This window comes from Entelurus aequoreus, linkage group LG25 (assembly GCF_033978785.1).
Source record: "Entelurus aequoreus isolate RoL-2023_Sb linkage group LG25, RoL_Eaeq_v1.1, whole genome shotgun sequence".
Lineage (NCBI taxonomy): Eukaryota > Metazoa > Chordata > Actinopteri > Syngnathiformes > Syngnathidae > Entelurus > Entelurus aequoreus.
In genome coordinates, this window is record NC_084755.1 from 14,208,205 (window position 1) to 14,215,243 (window position 7,039).

General features: G+C 37.9%; 1 long non-coding RNA gene across 1 annotated transcript in view; it reads left to right on the forward strand.

The window, feature by feature from the left end:
- The window catches only part of LOC133642927 (uncharacterized), a 40,529-nt gene that overhangs the window by 30,888 nt on the left and 2,602 nt on the right, over positions 1–7,039 (forward strand). Inside the window, exon 4 of the long non-coding RNA XR_009824627.1 lies at positions 6,737–7,039. This exon is cut by the window's right edge and continues 2,602 nt beyond it. This is a non-coding gene — a long non-coding RNA (uncharacterized LOC133642927). The remainder of the gene's footprint in view (positions 1–6,736) is intronic.

Sequence of the window (7,039 nt, forward strand, 5' to 3'; positions counted from 1 at the left end):
CAGCATCTCCTCATCCGGAAACAACAACACCGGAAATGTGTCCCGTGAAAAACCGTCCGACCGGAACTCTAATAACTAAAGTTCCTTGGGTGAATAATGTAAACTCACTAAACCGGTATCTTTTAGCGCTTTCATGGCGAGTTTACTGACAGATATAAGTAAAAACTTTACTCTACTTTATATTAGAAATGGCAACAGTGGAGGATGAATGTCCCATAACAAGAAGATAGAGAAAAAGAAGAAGCTTATCAACTACGGTGTCGGCACGGACTACAAATTCAGATGCACGCAATTTTTCAGGACTTATACAAATACAAATACAGATCAGCAGGTACCAGAAGGTAAGAAAAGTTGCTTTTGCATAATATTGCGAAACAAAATGCCAGATTATGTCTTACCTTATACACACACCATAATAATACTCCTATGTTTAATGTGCCGACAATCATTCAAGCGGTGCAGCTTCATAGCTTACCAAAGTCGTACTAAAACATTTTGAGCGCCTTGTGTAATGTTCTATATTTTTAATGAAACATTTAAAAGGTTGGTGTTTACTTGAGACATATCGCCATTATAGTGCACCCTACACATATCTCTTATGTTTGACTGCCATCTATTGGTCACACTTATACTTACACCATGTACCAAATAAAATAGCTTTGAGGTGGGTAAGCTCAACCAATTAGGCGCACCGGGTTATAAGGCGCACTGTCAAATTTTGACAAAAAAAAAGATTTTAAGTACGCCTTATAGTCCAGAAAATATGGTAATACAATAAAATTAAATATCAAAGTTTTTGCTGTACGGATATTTATTTATCACATTTGTATGGTAATTTAGAATTTTAAAACATTTGGTCTATACAGAATTTGACTTTAAAGGCCTACTGAAACCCACTACTACCGACCACGCAGTCTGATAGTTTATATATCAATGATGAAATCTTAACATTGCAACACATGCCAATACGGCCGGGTTAACTTATAAAGTGCAATTTTAAAATTCCCGCCACACTTCCGGTTGAAAAACTCCTTTGGATATGATTTATGCGCGTGACGTCACAAAATCCACGGAAGTGGTTGTACCCCATCGACCCGATACAAAAACCTCTTGTTTTCTTCGACAAAATTCCACAGTATTCTGGACATCTGTGTTGGTGAATCTTTTGCAATTTGTTTAATGAACAATGGAGGCTGCAAAGAAGAACGTTGTAGGTGGGATCGATCGGTGTATTAGCGGCTAAGTACAGTACTTACAGCAACACAACAAGGACTTCTTACTACGCCTAGCCGATGCTTGCCGCCAAACCCACGGATGAAGTCCTTCGTCGCGCCGTCGATCGCTGGAACGCAGGTGAGCACGGCTGTTGATGGTAAGATGAGGGCTGGCTGGCGTAGGTGGAGCGCTAATGTTTTTAGCATAGTTCTGTGAGGTCCGGTTGCTAAGTTGCTAAATTAGCCTTAGCGTCGTTAGCAACAGCATTGTTAAGCCTTACCAGGCTGAGAATTTTTAACCGTGTAGGTACATGTACATGGTTTAATAGTATTGTTGATCTTCTGTCTATCCTTCCAGTCAGGGTTTTTTTTCTTTTGTTTCTATCTTCATTTGAGAACGATGCTATCACGTTAGCTCAGTAGCTAAGTGTGTCACCGATGTATTGTCGTGGAGATAAAAGTCACTTTAAATGTCCATTTCGCGTGCTCGACTCTCATTTTCAAGAGGATATAGTATCCGAGGTGGTTTAAAATACAAATCCGTGATCCACAATAGAAAAAGGAGAGAGTGTGGAATCCAATGAGCCAGCTTGTACCTAAGTTACGGTCAGAGCGAAAAAAGATACGTCCATCACTGCCTCTCTAATCCTTCACTGTAACGTGCCTCATCTACGAATCGTTCATCCTCGCTCAAATTAATGGGGTAATCGTCGCTTTGTCGCTCCGAATCTCTCGCTCCATTGTAAACAACGGGGAATTATGAGGAATACTAGCTCCTGTGACGTCACGCTACTTCCGGTACAGGCAAGGCTTTTTTTATCAGCGAGCAAAAGTTGCAAACTTTATCGTCGATTTTCTCTACTAAATCCTTTCAGCAAAAATATGGCAATATCACGAAATGATCAAGGATGACACATAGAATGGATCTGCTATTACCGTTTAAATAAAAAAAAATCATTTCAGTAGGCCTTTAAAAATGGAGTTGTTTTTTTAATCAAATTTTATTTGGATGTATTTTTATTGTACAAAGGTTCACGTATTATTACACTTTCCAAATCAGAGTGTACAATTGTGATTCATGCACAAATATAACTAGTTAAACCTGCCTACGCTCTAAAAAAGTACATTATTTTACTTTATATTAGTTGAATTTATTGTTAGTCTACAAAAGTTCACTTAGTATTACACCTGTATGATGAATTAGGGTCTAAAAATGGTGATTCATGCATAGTTTTTTCTCGTCAAACCTCCCTCAACACTCAAACAGGTTTGACTTTATTTTATTTGTATTTAGTTTGTATTTTAAAAGGGGTCACTTATTATTACACTTGTATCACTAATCAGAGTGTCAAATTGCAATCATGCAATAATTTAACTCGGAAAACATGTCTCTGCGCTTAGTAAGTATTTTTACTTTGTTTTAGTTGGATTTAGTTTTATCATACAGTTTAGTTTTATCATACAAATAAAAGGTTTGTTTATTATAGCACTTGTATCACACATCTCAGTGTGAAAAATGTCATGTAATATTATGTACTCAACAAGTAAATAGTTTTACTTTGTTTTAGTTGGATTTAGTTATTACACTTGTAGGACGAACCAGTGTGTAAAAAAATATGATTAATGCAACAATTTAACTCTGAAAACCTGCCTCTGCCCTCAACATGTAAGTAGTTTTGCTTTATTTTAGTTGGTTTTACTTTATTATACAGCCGTTATCCTAATTTTACACTTGTGTGACAGTCACAAATGCTACCTAAAACATTGTGTGTAAAATGGACTGTATTTGTATATATTAAGTGCGTACACTTAAAGTTTTTATGATGGGGACAGTTTGACTCTTGATTATATTGCATTCATTTAGCAACTTTAAATTAAAAGGAAGTCGATTAGCATCCCTTTTTGTGATTTTTTTTTAGGTAAACTGCGTTTGAAATTCTCACCGATTGTTAATTTCTACAGTATATAATGTATGTTCATCATTTTAGTCCTTTTGTTCTTTTAAAGATTTCCTTAACAATTTTGCCACCAGTACTTCTTAAAGCAAGCTGCAAAGTTTGTCTAGAGATCATTCATAAGCGACTTCTTACAGCAAGCAGTAAACACTGTAACCTTCTGCTGCATGCTTTGAATGGGAAAAAGTAGCACCATCTGGTGGACAAAAATGAACATTTTGTGACTTAAAAATTGCATTCATATGTGTTATATATGTGGGATTAAAAATGTTATTTTCAAAGGCAGTGGTGTGCCGTCAGGGCCCTAACATAACCAGAAATCATGATCATAATTAAAGATAAATGTATTTTTTAATTTACTTTCCCTAAATATCTAAAATTATTATTGTTGTTTTTAGGTTATAGAAGTTTTATCCAATCAGAATTCAGGTAGCTTATGCTGTACGAAATCTGCCCAGGGCCTTCAGAATAGACAATGCGGGCGTCTGTGCACTGTAAGTAAACGGAAACATACAGTTGATAGACAGTTGCGATAGCCAATCAGATCAGGAGTTGTTGTCAGTAAGGCCTTCTAGCTGGCCTAAGGTTGAACGTGACATTTACGCGTCCTGTGATTGGATACTCACCGGGACTGTTAGCGGATGTATTTAAGGAAAACATACATGATAGACAGTTCCGATAACCAATCAGATCACAAGTTGTTGACAGTAGCCTATCTAGGTAGCCTGATGTTAACAAGACTGTGATTGGATACTCACTTGTCATTCCAAAGTGAGTGTCCATGCACAAGTTTCAATTTAGCACGTTGATTGATATATATTGTGATGTTATGAGCTAGGTAACATAAGAACTTAATTACCCAGCATGCCGCAGAAGTGAAGAGCATGCACAGTAGCCCTGTTTAGGTTGTTGAATGGAATGTTATTGATGAGCACGCTGTGGAGTAAACTTTAAGAACTCAGCCAACACGCCTCGTCTGCATATTTTATGATTAGACAAGACAACACATATATTTGTAAGGCCATTTTCGAGAAGGATATTTAAAGAGAAACTACATCTTGTGAGACGACGTCGGCCAACCCCGGAAGCTTGCTCAGCTTTCCTGGCGATGAAATGGGGAATTGCCCGCCATTTCCACTCTAATCAACCGACTACGAGCGCTACCACTGGCTTACATGGCATCGAATGGGTGCTACAAATTGTGAGTTCAAATATTTTATGTCTTTATTTTTTCACATTTTATATGTTTTTTGCAATTTTAATTTTGACAGTACCACATAAGATATGTTTTAATTGTGGATGTGGGTTTATTGATTATTAAATGCGCCAGAAAATAACCCGTTTTGTACACTGTTGATGTGTTTCAATGGAGAGTGTTGCGTAAATGTGTTCCTGTATAGTATTTCTCCAGCAATGGTCATGTTGTGACATAAATGATGGTAGTTTGAGAGGTAATCATTGAAGTCGGACATCACTGAAGGCCTAGGTGGGAAGCGCACGGCCCGCCACTGTTGAAAGGTTTTTGATGTGGTATTTTCTGTCGTTTTGGAACAAATGCATCGGTTTTAGGCTAACTCGAGGGATAGAGATGAGATGAGAGATTCAAATGAAATATTGTCTGAAAACTAAACGTGCCTGGGAATCCTTGGGGGTGATTACTCCCGTTATTGGTGTGAAAGTGGAGACACCTGAGCCCTGTTTTTCCACTCTGTAGAACTATAGCCTTGAAGTCTTACACGCACACACACACACACACACACACACACACACACACACACACACACACACACACACACACACACACACACACATTCTTGTATTTGTTACCTTCTTGAGACCTCCGAAAAATGCCTACCTCTTTAGGACCATCCTTTCTAGATATATAAAGATTTGTGTTTACAACATTAATAATATATACATACTATGCAAATATAAAAAAGGTAAACTTTTAGTCTTTTATTTTATTTACATGTTTTTGTTTGTAATTGGTTTTTAATCTTCATTATTTACTTCAAGGTATGTCTCTATATACATTTTTTTTTTTTTTCATTTTAATTAATTTTGGCCAGAGAGGGCGCATTTCAATTTCTTACACACACTTGTTATTTCATATGTTGACCAGAGGGGGAGCACTTCAAATTTTTACACACACTTATTTCAATTTGAAAAATCCCTCCTTTTTGGGACCACCCTTATGGCGATGGATTTCACCACCAGGGGTGCAGATGAGAACTCTATTTTTTGTAACTCTATTGTTTGTAACTGCCGATGACAATCAAGTCACGGACCACGCACTTTGGGCAACCAAGCTGGAGAAACTAACTGTTAATGGCCACTATAGTCTTAGTACCGTAGTGTATTTGTTCATCCTACGGTCACATATGGGACGCGAGTTGGTTCACGTCAGCACCGGAAGTCGTAAAATCAGCTGTTCACCTGGTGGGGTTTTCCAGGGATGGATAGGGAAGTCCTTCTTTAGCTGCCGTCTTGGTTTTTTTGTATATTGCTGCCTTTGCACCTTGCAATGTTTAAATCAACAAAAGCTCTCTATTAGATGCAATGGTTTTACGTTTTTCGGTCCTAACTTGGGTACCAAGTTTTTGATCATCACTTGTGGGGACCACCCTTTCTACAGGTTGTGGAGGCATACAAAAATGAGGTAAAATGGCCACTGCCCAGTTAGCTCATACATGTCTTTAAATCTCTGGATTGATGATCATTCTTACTGGGGACCCTGGGGAAAAAAGAGTTAATAAGGTTCATGGGGACCAAATTTAAATAATTTTGCATAATTCATACACATTTGTACGTGACTACTGAGGACCATTTATAAATAAATAAAAAAAAGATTAAATTAAATTAAAGGTTTCCCTTTAGGGGACCTGTTTTTTTGTTCCCATACCGTCAGAGGTCCCCTAAAGGTGACTGTGTAAACAAAGTGATGTCCCCATTAAGTAAGCATTGCCAGAACACACACACACACACACTAAGAGTGACTAACCTCCATGATAAATTGCTGAGGATGCATCAGGTTTCACGTGTTCCTCTTCCATCGCATGCATTCGAGAAAAGCCGGCACGAGACAGTAGAGCTACTTCTCTTTATTTCATCATTAAAAATATGGGCTTTTCTGCATACGTTCCCACATCACAGTAATACATCATCTTCAAGTCAATAATACATTCATCGTTAGGAGGAAACAGTTAATTATGCAAGCCTGTAATCACTAAAAACACAGAAAATGTGAGTAGAAAATCACAATCAGAAAGTTGGACATTCACAAATAGTTTTTTGTTTTTTTTTACAATACTGTGCTGGATGTCATATCCGTCATACACTCATTTAATATAAATACATTTTTGATTTGAAACATTCCAATGGCACTGGCTATTATTAAAGCTTTCTGTCTAACACGACAGAGACAGCAGAAAAAAAACTAATTTCCCCTCTGATTGATAGATGAAGAAAATGTACAGTAGCACATTACACCCTTATTATGGTGAATATTTGCTGCTCCTGGATGAGACTGACCCACTTACTCATCCTTTTTTGTTTTTTGTTTCCCAGCATCCTTTCTCCCCTGGGGGGCTGAGGGAGGACCCTCACACAAATGCCACATTACCATGGCCCAAACCGCAGACATGACTGCACGCGTTCTTACAAATGTCATCATAACCAAACTGATCCAGCGCCAGTGAGGACATTCTAATTTGTTTTCTTATGTGATCTTAAATTTTAATGATCGCGTCAAATCATTAGGGAACATCGACCAAAGCGCACCTCGCGTAGCTCCGTAGCGCTAAATGAAATGCAACGACCTGCTGCTTTGCTGTGACTTTGATGGACTGGAGGTCGAGGTGCTCGCTGAAC